This window comes from Octopus sinensis, linkage group LG17 (assembly GCF_006345805.1).
Source record: "Octopus sinensis linkage group LG17, ASM634580v1, whole genome shotgun sequence".
Lineage (NCBI taxonomy): Eukaryota > Metazoa > Mollusca > Cephalopoda > Octopoda > Octopodidae > Octopus > Octopus sinensis.
The window spans coordinates 56371253-56390694 of record NC_043013.1 but is presented as its reverse complement, the minus strand read 5'-3'; positions in this window follow the sequence as shown (position 1 = coordinate 56390694).

The following is a 19442-nucleotide window of genomic DNA, read 5'->3' as shown; positions in this document are numbered from 1 at the left end:
TTTGATGCAAAAACTTTCATTTTCTTACTCCACAACTACCAATATATATATATCCACACACACACATATAATGTTGTAGTACAGCACACAAATATTATTCAGTGTGTGTGTGTGTGTTTGTTTCTGCTTGTGTGTCTGTGTGTTATCATTAAGCATATCAGATATATCATACAGTATGAAAACCTTTCATTGTACATCCCTGATTTGGTTGCTTGTATTTTTTCTTCCCTGTAGTTCAGTTTGAAGTTGAAAAACACTTGCAAATGAGTGTCCTCTGTTTAAGAAATGCAGTTAGAAAGAAAAGAGTCCTGATATATTAAGTATAAAGTTTGTGAAAAATTTTTTGAATAAATTCCATGAAAAATACCAAAATTTGAAAATGTTCCAAGAATTATTTTCAAACTGGCCGATTGATCGTAGCCCCTTTTAACACATCATTGGAAGGCATTGTTCTTGTCAATGTTTTAGAATTTTAGTTATTTTAAACAAAGGACCAAAGTTTTAATAACTCTAAAGCAAGAATGACAGAAAATATAATTGGCATAACTAGCAGAAAGTCAGGCCAAATGTTTTAATTGCATTTCATTTATCATTCAGAATACAAATCTTATTGAGGTGTATTTTGCTTGTCATGCCTCCAGCATCAATAAAAAGGGTACCAGACATATAATGGGGTTGATTAAATCAACTTTTCTCCTCTCTCATAATATTTGCTCTTAGGCTATTAAAAATCATTTGATTGTTCTGGACAAAGTAAATTATATTAATAAATTGAGAAAATATAATACCAAACCTGCTTTAAAATAAAACGGTTAATAAGAAAAATTGTTTTTTTTAATACTCGTCTTTTATAAAAGTTTACAAACTTATTTTTCAAAAATGATGTTTCAAAGAAATGTGAAACCCTACAAGTTTGGGGCCCATAGCATCAAACTAGTTTTGATCTTCTGTTAATCTGCCAATAACAATTTTTATTTAATCAATCAGAGAAAATGCAAATAACAAAGTCAATACTCACTGGAATTTGAATACAAAATATTGAAAACAGAATTCTAACACAGTCTAAATAAATAATTTTCTTCACAAACATCATTATTTTATGGAAGTTTATTGTGAGTGAAGTTTTCTTCCTAGTAACAATAATTTAGTTTCTATATTATTAAAGTTGACTTAAACTTGCCGGCATTAAAACTGGTGCAGCACACTAAATATAGGATCAAGTTCATTCTTCATTCATTACAAGAAATCTGAACACTTTGAAATCACTTAAAGTACATCAGAACATTTCAACAACTCTACAAGAAGTCTATTTGAGAAGTTAACAATTAGCTGTAATCAGATTAGGCATTGTAAATGTGCCGCTTTCATTACAACTGACTAAAGTGAAGTTCGGAATATGGTAGAGATATAGGAATAGTTTTAATGTAATTTTTCTATTTGTAATGTAAGCTAATTCAATATCAGAGTGAAATGCTGAAGAATGTAATATTCCAATATTTTATGGATTTCTGAAGCTGGAAATGAAAACAGGTCGGCCAAAATTTATAGACAGAAATATTATAAGTAGTAGTCAGACGGCATTGATTTTGTGAAGCCAGTAGAGTCCATATCAGTGAATGTTGGTTAAAAGGATGAATTTTAGTTGCCATGTATTTAGTATGTAACTGGACACATATCATGGCTAAAGGGGTTACGGACAGCTCAATGCTCAGAGAAGAGCATTCAAAGATTCTCTTAAATTCTTTTATATGTTTAAATTGTTAAACTATGGAGCAACCTTACACAAATGTAAAATTACTTTAGCTGCAGATAAAGCAAATGTAGAATTTAAATGATTTAGACATAATTAAAATTAGGGTTCTGATTAAACTAATTGTCAACAGGATTTAAATATGCTTAATCATATTCAATGAGGTAACTGTCCACAATCTGTAGGTGATGACCAAGAGTTGGGTGTTCTAAATTTCTTTGAGGGTCACAAGACAGCAGGTTTTACTTTTGCCATATTTAATGTAATATAAAAGATTTATGAATAATTCATAGAAGACAAGGGTCACAGAACAGCTTTTACTGTAAATAAAATTGAGTAAAAGTATAAATTATTTAGGTTATTTATTGAATAGAAAATATTTTAGGAAAGATTCTACTTTTCAAAGAGAAGTAAGAAAAAGAATCAAAATTTAAAGAAATGTGTTGTTAGTACGAGACCATCAAGTATTGTACCAAGTGGTTTTATGATTTGGTTCAAATTCCGCAGAGGTCGACTTTGCCATTCATCCTTTCAAGATCGATTAAATAAGTACCAGTTACGCACTGGGGTCGATATAATCGACTTAATCCATTCATCTGTTCTTGTTTGTCCCCTCTATGTTTAACCCCCTGTGGGTAATAAGGAAATAGGTTTTATGATTTGGTTGAAACACATGACTGAGGGCAATTGAGAGAAATAGATATTTGTGAGCACTGCAGATCAGTTTGGTGGACATTAAATAAATAGTTGAGTGCTACAAGAGATGGGAGTAGAACCAAAGAAACCAAAACTGTTCAATAAATGAGATTTCAAATTAAGGGCTTTTGCCAACCATAGAAAGGATTCGATTAAATTATGAATTGTGTGTTGAAACATTCTTGGTTATTATCTTCTGTATCATTGTTATCAGCTCCTGGTGTCATTTTATTGAATTAAAGTCACTATGAAATAAAATTAGAGATGATGGGATGTGGGACAGTTTGAAAATCCCAATTGGAGAACTTTTTTTCCAGTTTTCTGGATATCTTCACAATATTTTATACATTAACTGGGCTTTTTCTTAACTTTATTTCAATCTTTATTCAAATTACTAAGCTAACCTTATATTTCCAGTTTTCCTAATTTCTTAATTTCTTCTTTAAGAACCAAAATCTAATATGATTCTTAATTATTTCCTTTTCAAATTAATTTACATCAAATTTAAGGGTTATTTTGACTCAGTCTCATTTAAATTACAAACTTTCAACAAATAAATTAAAATATTAATTGCACTGTTATCTGGCACCAGACAGTCCTTCCACCCCAAAATGGAACTTCCACAGGCTACAAACCAATCCATACTTGACAAGTATATATAATGTATGTATAAAATAAACTCAAAGAAAACAGTAAGACTTTCGTTTTATATAAATAAATATGTGGTGAATATTGCCTTCAGATGAAACAAATCAATCCGAGTGATAAACAAGAACTAATTAGAAGCAGAATTAAAGATTAGCATAGAAGCAAGATTAACACAAGAGTTAAGAAACTGTTAACCAATGCAATTTACAAATTTTCTTGCCCTACTGATAACCATAAACATCACTTTCCGTGTGGATGAGAGACATTGGTAATCAAAGCTTCTCACTAGAATATTCATAGAAATAAATTTGATAAGAAAAGTGACAATTATCTTCCAACATCTTTAAATTATAGACTTACACATACATGAGTTCAGGAACACACACACACACACACACACACCAAAATATACATACAGAATTAAAGTATTGGAAGAATTAACACTTCACAAAATAGATAGAATCTGATTTTAGGAAATTAAAAAGAAAAACAAGAATAAAAATTTTGAAATTTTGAAAATCAGATTTTTGCAACTAGTGTGTTCATAAATAAACAAAAACAAAATTTCTGATTCACAGTGTTATCATTGTAAATAGGAAGAGAAAATCTTTGCAATTTCAGACAAGTTTTAATTTTGGTTTAACAATTTTTAACTGAATTATCAAAGTCGACTGAAAACTAAAAGCATGGATTTCTTATTTTCTGCTGATCTGAGCAGATGCAATTAATTTGCTGAGAGAAGGAAAAAAATGCTATAACAACTAAAGATCATAAATTTGAAAAATTATGGCTGTTGTTTGTGTCAAATATGGCAACATTTTGGTTAGGTATAAGTTAATGATAAAACTACTTAGAGACACCATCCATCTTAACAATAATAAAGTTTGTGTTAATATATTTGATGAAGAAATCTTTAAAGACTTACTATTTAGATATAAATAAGCATATGTCAGCAGGTATAGTAAAGTCTGTCTTTCTGATGAGGTCATAACAAGACTGAAACATGACCTAAGTTGTCTTCCTAAAATAATATAAACAATTACAGTCTATCAAGAATATTACATTTATATCATTGAATTTGTAATTCTAGTTAGCTTTTTAAATGTTTTGTGTAATAAAAATCAACTCCAACTTAGTTATAACTTAAACTGAGCTTCATTAAATAACGAAACAAACAAAAAAAAAAATACTTGCTCCTCTTTAACATATTTTTGCATCTTGTTCTTTCTTTACAAACATCAAGAAAAGTTTCTGTTTATGTGAATCATCCTCACATCACCATTAATATCTCTGTTCCATGCTGGTATGAGTTGAATGCTTTGACAAGATCTGTTGGGACCAAGGATTACATTATGATCTCCTGCCTGCTTTGTCATGGTTTCTATGGCTTAGATGCCCTTCCTGATGCCACTGTATCTTGCTGGAGTTGTCTGACACTGTCATAGCTACAGTTATTTCCAAGTGAGTCCCTGTTTTTTGTTTCATGATAATATCTCTATATATATAAACGGCAAAATGTCTGTGTGTGTGTGTGCATGTCCTTCATACAAATCCACAATTTTTCAGTTAGAGGGTTCGCACTTTCTATGGTCATTCAAACCCGTCCAAGGGTGGTCATGCACATCTTGACATTTCCCCAGTCACCCTGCAAAGCCATTAAAAAATCACTAGAAGTGACTTTTTTGTGAATTTTCTATCCAAAACCCAATCAAAATGCCTGAAACGTGATACACCAATTGAATGACAGCTAGCTGTATGTGATTGGTTGGAGATTTGGACAGTACTCACATGTATGTGTGCATGCATGCAGCTGTATATGCATGCACTAGCACTATGACCCGGCATTGCTGGGTCAGAGTGCTAGTACTGAATAAATCATCTTTCGTGCCACAAACACCAGAAACCTTAAGACCTGTCAGAAAATCACTCTTCACCTCAATACAGACAAGGGATAGACTTAATTGTTACCTGATTTAGCACCATCATCTAATTCTTAGATGCCTTTATCATCATCTAGAAACAGTTGAGATGGACTGGTCATGCTGTCCAAATGAAAAAAACAACCATCTACCAAAGCAGCTTCCCTACTCCCAACTAAAAGAAGGAAAATGAAGAGGAGGAGGGCAGGAGAGAAGTACAAAGATGCCTGAAAGCCAACTCCAAGAAATGCTATATTGACACTGAGAACTGGGGAACAAATACTCAAAATCAAGAATGCTGGAAATCCATCATGAAAGAGGGGCTAACAACTTTTGACACTCGTAGGACTGCTTAACAAGTAGAAAAGAGGGAGTACAGGAAAAATAGACAACATCAATCTATAAGGGATCTTCTGTTTGGAATCACACATGTCCCCTTTGTGGAAGGAACTTCCGAGCAAGAAATGGACTCATCAGTCATCTCAGAATCCATCAAAAACGAAAAAAAATCTCAAGAGATAGCCAAAATGATAATGAATGCCTTTAACAAAGAATTTGGACAAAATATTCCATCTGTTTGTGATCCTGTCCAACATTCCTAGATACTGCTCCTTCTTTTTCCACAAAGCCTTAATAATGTTTTTTAACTTGTGCTGGACATAAGAATCATTTAAGAAAGTGGTTTCTAGCCTTCTGTAGTGGCTTGGCATGAAAGGAAAGGAAAAATATTTTGGATGGGCACCAAATCCTTTTTCCTTAAAATCTAAAAACAAATGTAATTTCCATTTTCTCAGTTTTATGTTGAAATAATTTTTAAAATGTGGCAATAAAATCTCTAAGTTTGTTTTATGTTTGCTATATTAAATACATTAGTAGAAGCTTAACTATCATTTTAAAATCAGATGGTGTCTCTAAGTAAGTAACATCAAGGATTAACTTCCTAAAACGTAAACTTAAATATGTACAGAGTGGCATCATTCCAGCACATGAGTAAACAGTGTGTGGTTATGGCTAAATTGACTTTCTTCCATGCAGGTGAGGAACTTATGTGAGCTTACCATTGGTGAAAGATAGGTGGCAGGTGGTGCAGACTGACACTGCTCCAAAACTTGGGCATCAGGATTAAGTTTATTTTTTGAACAGGTAAGTCACCAAACAAGCATAACATGGCCCTTTTTCAGATTCTCTGCAACTCATGAGAGGAAGAAAGTAAATTACCTTAGGAACAGAGACACCCCTTGAACATGAAACAGAAGGGACTCTTTTAATGGCTCTAAGAATATAATGCAGTGAAGTTAAATTGACCTACAGGATTAAATCTTTCACCTCAGAAACAAGGACAGTGCTGCCAACAGATTTCCTAGTATTTGTGCCTATAAAAATTCAGTTTCAGGTTTTGGTCAGCTCAAGAATATGGTAGAAGAGACTTTGCAAGATGCGGCACTTTGGAATCGAATATGAGACCACGTAATTCCAAAGGAAAATTTCTTAAATTATTTATCTACTTCTGTATCTACAAAGACTGGAAGCTTGTGTTGTTATCCCAAGTTTAAACGACAGGAATCACAGAAGTCGTCATTTGTCAAAGGTTTGTCTTTTTGGTTTCAACTTTGAATTTTCTTTCACATACATTTCTTTCATATCTAGAGATACAAAACCCTTTAACTCTGAAATCTGAAAAAAAAAATATAACAAGTTTTATCCTGGAATAATTTTTAAAACTAATGGGACCTGTGAATATTTCATAACTATATAAATACATGTTATTACTTCACTAACAGGACGTGTGAATATTTCATAGAATTAATGGTAAACTTATTGGGTTATTTCTGAAAACTTTATCCAAAAAAACCTGAAAGCATATCCCCGTGTTGTGTCTGTATGGAAAGATAGTTGCTGCTCATCTGCTAATCATTGAAAAGTGAAAGAAATTGGAATACGATGATTACTTTATATATACACTTTATATACTTTATGCACAATTTTATAGACTTAATACACAACACTCATAAAATTAATATTCTTAGTTTTCCATTTTCCCCATGAACAAAAAAAATATATCCTGTACATATGATACAACCTTTAGTTAAATTGCATATGTCTGCCATGTAAATAAGCAGGAATATTTCATGGAATTGCACTTATGAATATGCGTTAAGTGATACGGAATATATAAAAAAACTTAGTTCAATTAAAAAAATACACTTTTCATCATCCAAACACCACTGCTACCATCACCACCATCACCCCCACCACCTTCATCTCCACCACCACCACCATCATCATCTCTCTCTCTTTTTTCTATCCCTCCTTTCTCTCTCTCTCTCTCTCTGCCGTTCTTTAACCTCACCATCAGAGCACCACCCCTCTGCTAAAATTATATTTCTATCTCTCCTCCTCTACCTTCAACTAACTTTTATAACCACATAATAAACATTACACTCCCCCTACCTCACATCATGGACGCTTTTCTCTCCCTCTTTTTCTTTCTCGCTCTTCACCTTTTTTCTCTCCTTTTTCCCTTCACCTAATCACATGGAGGCATTACAATCACATTCCCCCTACCTCATGTCATAGGCACCTCCCCCTCCCCCCTCCCCCCTCTTTTTCTGTTTCTTCTTTCCTTTCTCCCTGTTTTTCTCTAATCACATGAAAGCATTATTACCGATGGGCGAAGTAATGCAATGACAAGCAGAATTATTATAAAACGAGACTATTAATCTCTAGAGTTGTTTTATATTCAATAAATAAAACATAAATATGTTAGCAGTGTTTTAACTATCGTTTTTGAAGCAGGTGAAGTCTCTTAGTGATTACAACCAGTGATTTGCTGTCTTAAATATAGAATTAAAAATGTATCAAGTTCAGCATGTTTGGCTTAATAGAAACACAGAAAAGTTTACCCACCAAACACAGCAAATAACTATTCCCTGTAAACATTAAAAGGTTGAGTGATTGCTGATAAGGTCGGGTAGCATCACTAAACCCGGTGGTGAAATTAACTTATTTTAGTTCAACTGAATTCACATGCAGGCAGAAAACTATCAACTGGATCACCCATTAAATATAGATGGAACAAACTATTTCATAAACACTGGTATGAAATAAATAGAGATAAATCTTTTCTAAATTCAATTCCAAACGAGAAACAACATTATGGATCAAGCTACAAACCCACAGAGCCTTGTTTCAAATGGAAGCACCTTACCCTACCTTGTCTTAATATTTTCAGGCCCTTTCTTTCATTTCCTTACAACATATTTCCTTTTCAAACCAATCATCCAGATATGTCTGTGAGTTCTCTCCTCCCACCTACGTGAGTACCATTTTGAACAAAGCTGCATCAGGATTTCTACCCTGGGTGAATATGGAATGTAACTGGACCAACTAAATGTACATAAAAGCTAAACTAGGGGACATCAAGACACTCGAACAGCAGAAATACTGGTCAGATTGAAATACAAGGTCTGAAGAGTGATAAAAAAGGTCTGAAGTTGTATAATTCTCCATTTATATTAAGGAAGTAGTGTGTGTGTGTGTATGTGTGTGAATATACAAACATTCATATATACATATATATATATATATGTGTATATATATATATATATATGATGATGATGATGATGATATAACTATATATATATTATCGGTTCCAGTAAGGTATAAAGGTAGGTTATTTCTAGAGAAGAACTCAACCAAAATTCTGGGGTATCAAAACTGTCTGGTTCCAGACCAATGCCACATTTCTTCAAATGTAGAAAATTATGGTTTTACGATGGTCACAACATAATATGGGTTTAGCAAAGAGTAAATTATAATCTAAATAAGAAGACAAAGAAATCGTTTAGCACATCGTTAATGATTCATTACATCATTACAATTATTTCTGCTTGCAACACAGGTTTATGCAAAACTTCAAAATGAAAATTTATATAATGTTTAAAACCACAAACATTATGTACATTTTCGCTTTTAGATTTTTGCAAACAGAGTTGGTATCAAAACAATTGTAATGAATTATAAAAGATGTGTTAAAGGATTTCTTTGTTGTCTTCTTATTTGGATCATACATACATTTACACACACACGCACACACATACACAACCCATGAAATAACAAACATTGGAGCAGAACGCAATCCTCTGACCCCTCAGATCCTATTAAACTGTCCAACTCATTGCCAAAATTGAAGATGGACTTTAGATGATATACATTAAATTATATAAGCATGTGTGTGTGTGCCTCCCATGCAGACACACAGATATATATACACAAACACGTGTATAATATACATATGTATATATAGTCAATTGACTTGTATAAACACTTGTAGCCATTACCATGGAGACTAAAAATGTTGCTGAGGACAAATATTTGTTTATAAATTTTTATGATTAATGACAAACTTTAGAGTGTTTTGATCCTATAAACTGGTATGATGATGATGATGATGATGATGTTAATAATGGTAAAGTTTTACATTATTAATTCACATATTTGTATGTATGATTTCTTTCTCTTGCTCTACCTCATCATCGTTAACGTCCGTTTTCCATACTGGCATGGGTTGGACAATTTGGCAAGCCAGGAGGCTGCACTAGTCTCCAGTCTGTTCTGGCATGGTTTCAAGAGCTGGATGCCCTTCCTAACGCCAAACACACCAAGAGTGTAGTGGGTGCTCTTTACATGCCACCTGTACTGACATTAGCCATGCTCAAATGTTGCTTTTTACGTTCCACTGGCATGGGTGCCAGACAGGCAGAATTGGCATCAACAGCATATTGAAGGGTACTTTTAAATGGGCCTGTCAGGCAACACTGGCATCAGTCATGGAAATAATCACACTTGGCTTGCAGAGTCTTCTCAAGCGCATCATATCTCCAAAGGTCTTGGTCACTTACCATTGCCTCTGTGAGGCCCAGCATTCACCACCTCATCCCAGATCTTCTTGGGTCTACCTCTTCCACAGGTTCCCTCCACTGTTAGGGTGTGACACTTCTTCACACAGCTGTCCTCATCCATACACAACACATGACCATACCAGTGCAGTCATCTCTCTTGCACACCACATCTGATGCTTCTTATGTCCAACTTTTCTCTCAAGATGCTTACACTCTATTGTTCATGCACACTGACATTGCATATCCAGTGAAGTATACAGGCTTCATTTCTTTCAAGCCTATGCATGTCCTCAGCAGTCATGGCCCATGTTTCACTGCTGTGTAGCATGGCTGTTCACATACAAGCATCACACTGTCTACCTTTCACTCTAAGTGAGAGGCACTTTGTTACCAGCAGAAGTAGGAGCTCTCTGAACTGTTCCCAGGCTATTCTTATTCTAGCAGCTACACTCTTGGAGCATCCACCCCTCCACTACTCTCTTGGTCACCTAGGTATCTATAAATGTATAAATGTGTATGTGACATATATTCTTTTTATTGTTTCAGTCATTTGACTGTGGCCATATACAAATATATACATGTATATATATATATATATATATATATATATATACACACACACACACACAAATATATCTATATATATGTATGTATAGGTATATATGCATATGTATGTATATATTCTTTTATTCTTTAATCTGTTTCAGTCAATTGACTGGGGCCATGCTGGAGCACTGCCTTTACTTGAACAAATCAACCCCCAAACTTATTATTTGTATGCCTAGTACTTATTCTATCAGTCTCTTGTGCCGATCTGCTAGATTAGGGGATGTAAACACACCAAAATTGGTTGTCAAGCAATGGTGGGGGTGACAAAAACAGACACACAAACATATATATATATATATGTATATATATGACAGGCTACTTTCAATTTCCATCTACCAAATCCACTCACAAGGCTTTGGTTGGCCCGAGGCTATAGTAGAAGACACTTGCCCTATATATATATATATATATATATATATATATAGGTATGTGTGTGTTTGTCCCCCCAACATCGCTTGACAACCAATGCTGGTGTGTATACATCCTTGTAACTTAGCGGTTCAGCAAAAGAGATTGATAGAATAAGTACTAGGCTTACAAAGAATAAGTCCCGGGGTTGGTTTGCTTGACTAAAGGCGGTGCTCCAGCATGGCTGCAGTCAAATGAGTGAAACAAGTAAAAACAGTAAAGAGTATTTGATTTAAATGTATTGAATATTCTACATTACTTTTGTGACCAGATTTGAGTCTAAGAGTTCTTTAAGGAAACATGAGAAAAGTTTGTTTAGGAAGACTGAGTGACAGATACAGAAATGGTAATGAAAAGTGAGAAGGAGATCAGATGACAAGGCAAAGGGGGTTTAGTAAGGAAGAAGAACAAAGATGTATAACTGCCAAAATGAAGAAATTAGGGTTAGAAGAAGGGGAACCCAGAAAAGAATATGTCACAGGATGTGAATATAATGCACAATATTTCTGTGGATATTATGTGGGTGCTTTGTGAGATGGGTAGTTTCAACCATTAGGTTCTGAGTTCGATCACAGTGTGGTAAATATCTTCTACCATATCCTAAGGTTGGTTCGAGGTTTGTAAGTGAAATACAGTCTGAGGGAAATTGTAAGGAAGCCTGTCAGATGGAGTCTTTCAATAGTTTGACAAGGTAGCTTTGGCAGAAATACCATCAGGCTGTGCGAGTTTGAAAATGAAATTAAGGATACATGGCCCTGTGGTATACTCAGCCCCTAACATTGTATGATTCAATGAACAAAAAGAAACATAGTTCCTTTCACTGAGTTATTGGACATTTCTTTCTCAAAATGAATGGCAGACTCCAGCATACTGACAATCGTGTGTGTGTGTGTGTGCATGCATTGTGTGTGTTGTGTGTGTATGTTTGTGCATGTATATATATATATATATATATATATTTATACCTGTATATATTTGTGTCTGCATATTCATGCATCTACGTATACATATAGATGCTTGTTGCTTATACACCTGTCTTCGTCTTTTGTTTCTCTGTAAACTTCAACTATATAAACATATATATATATATATTCACACTTCGATAGTTAGATACAGAGAGAAAGAGAGAGATAGAGAGAGGCTTTATTATTATGCATTATTATTATGAGATTTTGTTCTTTCAATTTTGTTTTCATTTCTTGCTAAGAACATTATTATTATTTTTATAATTATTATTATTATTATTATATTCATACTTATTCCTGCAAAGATATATGCACATGTGAATTCATGGGTCAATAGATAAATAGACACATTGATAGGTGTATGCATATATATATATATATATATATATATATATATATATATAGAGAGAGAGAGAGAGAGAGAGAGAGAGAGAGAGATAACTATATTAAAACATATAAACTTGGAAGCTACTCTAGATGCCGCTATACGTAATATGCATTGAAACTACAAGAAGCCATTCTCACTTCTCCCCCACCCCACTCCATACAGCTTTACTATGTTTTTCTCTTAGTTTCCACAAAAATATTTACTTTTATTTTATTGGCAATAAAAAAAATTGCTCTGTCAAAATATTTTGTCAATAAATAATGGAATCATGTAGGAGATTTCATAAAAGCCACTGCTTCGAGAAGAATCCAGCATTTTACAAGAAAACATTTAGTTTTTGCTATGACCTTTCATTGAGAAAGAAATGTCCACATCACTTCCAAGTTATGCTCAAGACGAAACCAAATTTTCCATGATATTTTGGAAGATGCTATTTTAAAATTTTTCTGAGAAGAGATCAAATGGGTTATCTGAGGCAATAAATAAACAAATACCAAAACAAACTAACAGAAATAAAAAAAAAAATCAGAATATATAAATACACAAATATAGATCTTTTTGAGAATTTTTGCCAAAATAGATATGTTGGTGATTCTTGGTGGCATTTATCGTCAAATGCTTTTAAGAAACTTACTCCAAGTACATAGACCGGAGCTGCTAAATTAAAGATAGCAATGTTGTTCTATTTACTGCTGGGAGAATTGTGGGGGAGCAGCAACGAATGCATGTCTACATTTAGTTTTGCATAAATATTAATTTATAAAAAATCGGTACTTCAAGACATCCGAAGGGCAAAGGTAATGTTATCATTTATCAGCACTACATGCTACCAATAATAAAGTGCAGCATCTCACCACTGAGGCACCTTTCATCTTTAGGTTGTTTTTATATTCCATCCATATTTTATTCTGTTCAAATTTTGCATGTCTATCTCCAATGCGACTTTCTCTTCTACATAATATGCCATCAGTTTGCTTTTCAACAAAATGGTTCGTCCCAGGTTCAGTCTCACTGCATGGGCAAGTGTCTGCTATTACAGAAGCCCACCGTATATATATATATTTTCCCTGTAAGTTTGGAATAATATTCCCTCATATTATTATTATTATTATTATTATTATTATTATATATAAACAAAACTGTCCGATGAATGGGAACATGAAACTCCGAGTAACAGCTTTTGTTATATTTTTGCTGCTTTTAAATAAAGCATATTACTCTACCTCTGGTATTTGAGTACTCTTTTTTCCACCTTGTTTCACATTTATGTGCTTACTCCGGTATATATATATATATATATGTATGCATGTATATGTGTGTGTGTGTGTTTGTCCCCCCACCATCGCTTGACAACTGATGTTGGTGTGTTTATATCCCCATAACTTAGTGATTCAGCAAAAGGATAATGATAAAATAAGTACTCGGCTTACAAAGTCCTCAGGTTGATTTATTCCAATAAATGGCAGTGCTCTAGCATGGCCACTGTCAAATGACTGAAACAAGTTTTAAAAAATGAAAAACGAATATTCTCACCCCTACCGATATCCTTTCAGGGCAGCATGCCCTAACACATCTCTCTCTCCCTATTGCTCTCCTTATCTTGCACATGTTCCTTTCTTTTCCAACTGGAACAGATACAGGGTATCAACTCCAAAGCAACAAACCTATCTCTGTCACTTTATACCTTTAATCTCTCCACTGGCCATATGACCACCGCCTCTCAATAGCACTGCCCCATCCCAAGTTGAGAGGGGTTTTGTTTTGCAAGGTAGTTGGTGGCCCCTGTCAGTGCTGGTGCCACATGAAAGCATCCACTACATGCTGTAAAGTGGTTGGCATTAGGAAGGGCATTCAGCTGTAGAAACCAACCTAATACAGAGAGTAGAACCTGGTGCAGCCCTCGGCCTTGTGAGCTTCTGTCAAACAACTCACCCCATACCAGCATGGAAAACAGATGTTTAATGATGATGATGATGATGATTAGGAGGAGGAGGAGGAGGAGCATTGAAAGGCATGATGTGTTTTTCGTTTGACAGTAAAATGTCTTCACAGACAGGTTGTATTAAATCACAAAATGCATCAGAGTGAGGCAATACATTAGATATGATGCGCAGGTGGCTGCTTTCATTTAAAGCAATCTCAATTCTGTTCTTTGAGTTTTATGTATTAATTAATTTCATATACTAATTTTATCCACAGATGAAATTTAATTGCAAACCAAATGTCATCTCTGCTTTCAGCTTCCATATTTATAATCCTCATTAAGTATCAGTAAGGGACAGAATGAATTCTTTCCTATTTTAATTCTGTTTATTGTTGGTGTGGTGATAGATTCGGCTGAGTGTTTAAATGGTTTGATTTACAAACATGAGATCCTGGGCTCAACAATATTGCAGAGCATCATTCATTGATAAAAGACAGGTGAGTGGAATTTTGTGCATGGATGCTGTATCAGATTGACATATTTCTCACATGTTGTAACTCACAGATTCAAACGTAGAAATAATAAGTTAGAAGTACACATATTGGTGGAATACTGAATCCCTTATATGTTAATTCATGGCATTGGTAGTTCAGGTTAACAACAATTGGTTGGTCGTTGTCAAAACAAGCAAGGCATGCATTGTTGCTACTTGTTAGCTGAGAGTGAAAGTTCTTTGGTCAACATTATGAAATGGAAAATTTTAAAGTTAATAAGTTTATGCCTTGAGGAAAAACATTGTATCTGATGTTAATGCTGTCTCTTTGTCTGAAAATGAAATATATATTCTCTCTCTCTCTCTCTTAAATGAAGAAACTGCTTCCTCTTCCCCTCATAATGTGTGCTACAAAGAAAAACATTCACAGAAAATACTTCCATATTGCATTAGAATACTCCATAGAAACAGAAGACTGTTTCTAGAAGCAAAACTAGTGTCACAAAACAGAGCTATAATAAAAAGCAAACAGCATACACACATCACAAAGGCAAATCTGGTGATGTAGAACACTAATGCCCAAACAGTCAAGAGCTGTGTATATAAAAGGCAGTTAAAATGGAAAGGGCAGCTCAGAAGCCAAAACAATGTCACATCCTGAAGATGAGGCTGAGAGAGCCTGGAAACGTTGATGATAGTAATCAATTTAATAACTTTATTGTCTCAAATGTAATATACACAGCAACAAGAAAGCATTCCTAATAAAGATCAAATTAGAACATAGTCATGTTTGCAATACAATATTTTAAAAATAAAAGCTGTTTGCTATGTGTGTATGTGTGTGTGTGTGTGTGTATGTGTGTGCGTGTGTGCGTGTGTATACATATATATATGTGTGTGTATGTATGTATATAGATATACATATATTATGTGTATGTATTTGAGTGTATGTATATATATAGTTACGTATATTATACATGTGTGTGTATGAGAGTGTGCATGTGTGTGTATGAATGTATATATTATATATATATATATATGTGTGTGTGTGTGTGTTTGTGTGTGTGGATTCGGGTGATTGAATGGAAAGCTGTAGAAAATGAAGGTGAAAAATAGTTGAGTTTGAAATATATATTTTTATTCTCAATAAAATATCGAGATGTCTATAAGAATTTTTCAATAAAGAATATCAACAACGCCATTTCAATATTTATTTCAAAATTCACACACACAAAAATACATCATACACACAGATACACACACACACTTGCATGTGTGTGTTCGTACATGCATGTGTATGTGTATGCATATATGTATATATATATATATATATATATATATATGTACGTACACATGTATATATGATTGTATGCAAATGGAGGTTGATTGTATAATATTGATATCACATGATATGTAAATACAATATAACAACAAAAATGATCAGCTGCATGTTTTTGATTTATCTTGAGTTCATTTGGCAAAACAAAAGTGGGAAAATGTCACCAGTTCCATTTATCACAAAAAAGATGTCTTCTGCTTCATGTTTAGTTTTAATCCATACTTCAAAATATCTTCATGGTGTTAAATATTATAAACTCTTAGAGATTACAAGATGTGCTTCTTTGATTATTTAATTGGAAAACAAACATAGCAGAAAAGACTACACTATGATGTGAAAAGAAGTTATTAAAACGAAATCAGTTTGAAATAATAACAATAATAATAATAATAATAATAATAATAATAACTAGCAGACATACCCGGCGTTGCTTGGGATTTAGATGTCCTAGTTTGTATATATGGTACAGTTAAGTCAAAACATGTGATACAGAGAAGTGCAGCATTGATGACAAAACATTTGTGGTGTAAATGAGGGGCTAATTTGTCTTAGTGATTTGTCATGCATTTGTTTGAAAGATTCCAGGCCCATGTTTATTAAAGAAAATACGCTCAGGATTTAAACATATTTTAGCTTATTTTTGATAATGAACATGGTGTGTTCCAAACGGTTTTTATTCAAACAAATTGCTACCTATGGTACTGTAGGAACAGGCTATCAATGTAGTCTGGAGTCTAGATCGGTTCATCCATTTAATACAACCTACTTATATCATTTCAGTAGCTGTTTTTCCCACTTTGAACAGAAGCAATGCCTGGACCATATGGGCAGTCATATGCACCCCAGGAAAGTGGGTTTTCTGCCCCCAGTGGCCCCATTACTCATTATGCGAAAATGTTTAAGAGTCTAAAATCATCTCTGGAACAAAAGTAATGTATGTTCCCAGTATGGAGAAAATTAGTTTTAAACTTCAGAAGTTCTGTGCCTTTACACACACACACACACACACACATGCACATCGTCAGTTTTATATATAGAGAGATAGATAATACATTCAGAAACTGCTCTTTTGAGAACAGCAAAGACTGTAATAAAGGTCCTCAATATCTAAAGAAAGTGGCTGTGATCTGAGTATCAAGGCCATTGATTCTGAATCTAAAACATTTATGCACATGAATAATAATAAGAACAACAATAATGGTAATAATAATAATAATAATGTTGATGATGATGATGAAGAAGATGGTTTCAAATTTTGGCACAAGGCTAGCAATTTCGAGTTGGGAATAACTTGATTACAGCAACCTCAGTGGTATTTACTTTTATCTGAAATAAGGAAAGGTAAAGTCGACCTCAGCAGAATTTGAACACAGAATGTAAAGATGGACAAAATGCCACTCAGCATTTTGCCCACAATGCCAACGATTCTGTCATCTTGTCACCTTAATGATATTAATCATTATCATCATCTTCATAATTATCATTTAACATCTGCTCTCCACAGTGGCACGAGTTGGACAGTTTGAGAGGAGCCGGCAGCCAGGGACGTGTCCAGACTCCAATTGTCTGTTATGGCATGGTTTCTACAGCTGGATGCCCTTTCTAATGCAAACCACTTTACAGAGTGTGCTGGGTGCTTTTTATGTCCCTTTGGCAAGGGTATGTTTATGCACCACCAGCACAAGTGCCTTTTATGTGGCCCCGATACCTGTAAAGGACACACCTGTGTGTACAGATGATGATGGTTTTACTTGTCTTGACACTGCTCAAGAATAGCAAATCACTGCAACTCCCAGTCCATTGTCCTTTCCTGAGTGAGGCCCAGCTTCCAAAGATCTTTTCTCATCACTTCCTCCCATGTCTTCCTGGGGCTACCACTTCCACAGACTCTCTCCACAATTAAAGCTTGGCAATTCTTTATGTAGCTGTCTTCATCCATGCACATAACCAAACCAGCACATTAATAATGATAACAACAATAACAACAATAGCAATCTTTCTAATTTTGGTGGCACAAGGCCAGCAATTTTCAAGACAGAGGCAAAGTTGATTACATCAACCCCAGTACTTGGCCAGTACTCTATTTTATTGACCCTGAAAGGATGAAGGGCAAAGTTGACCTCGGCAGGATTTGAGCCCAGAATGTAAAGGGCCAGAAAGAATGCCACAATGCCTTTTGTCTAAGGTGCAAATAATTCTGCTAGTTCAACACTTTAACAACAACAGCAATAATAATAATAATAGAAAAGATGATGTTGATGATGATGATGCTGATGAGAATAGATTTAATTTTTTTTCACTTATTTCATATTATAATATAATCTATTGAAAATCTTTATCTGGTGATTGATTTTCTCATTGAGTCAAAAATCTGAAATATGTTCTCAGCCAATGAACTTTATTTATTAGTCAGCAACATGTATGAATATTAAAAGAAGATATGGCTTTCAGTTTTGAATCCTCTCAAAATACATTCACAGATAATCCTATGAAGCTAAGAAGAACAAGAGAATCAAAGCCTTGTAAGGCCTCCTTTCTTACGGATTAGCAGATTATCATCCCATCACAGATGCTGTCAGGATTTGATAAAATATTACAAAGCATACATCACAGTGATACTCTACAATATACTGCAAATATTTAGCACAAAGAGACAAAACAGAGCACTCACTGTTATTAAGTTGCCATCGGTCAGCTCCGCTCAAAAGTACTTTCAGTTTTGACCATCTCGTCAGTTTTCTTTACCAGTGCAGTTTATCTATGGCCATATTCAATATGTCCGACATTTTTCTGAAAATAGTAGGATTCGATGTGAGGTGGATATAGCTGCTATTTTTGGCAGGTTGGTTGACTAAGCATGGAAAGCAACAAAAGAACTGATATATTTGTTTATTATTTGGGATTTTGAAGCACCAATATATTTCTATGTTGTAGGAGCAGTTTCTCCATGTTTCAATAGCAGGGACCAAAATACTTCTGTGCTGTAAGAGAAGCTCAGCTGTTTCTGGGATATAAACAAATACGATTCCAGTCTGTCTTATCTTGTAAATAACAGACTATCCCATAGAATGGTCTTGGCATCACTTTCATTGATGAACATTCCACTTGTGAAATCACATTGACTTTATAATTAGTGAAGTAATTAGTAGCATAATTACTGAAGTATGCAAATAAGCATTAATTAGTTAATATACTCATTGAAATGAGAAGAAAAAGAAAATATAAATCAGTTTAAAAGAGAAAGGGGGGATAACTCCAGCATTCTATTCTCACAACTGATCTTGAAAATATTTGAGTGAAACATGTTCTTTCTCCTTACTGTAAACAACTGAAAGTTAATGCTCAGAGATGTGGTACATTAGTTGTAGTAGTTATAGCTGTCCAGTGGTCCAACACCTAAAC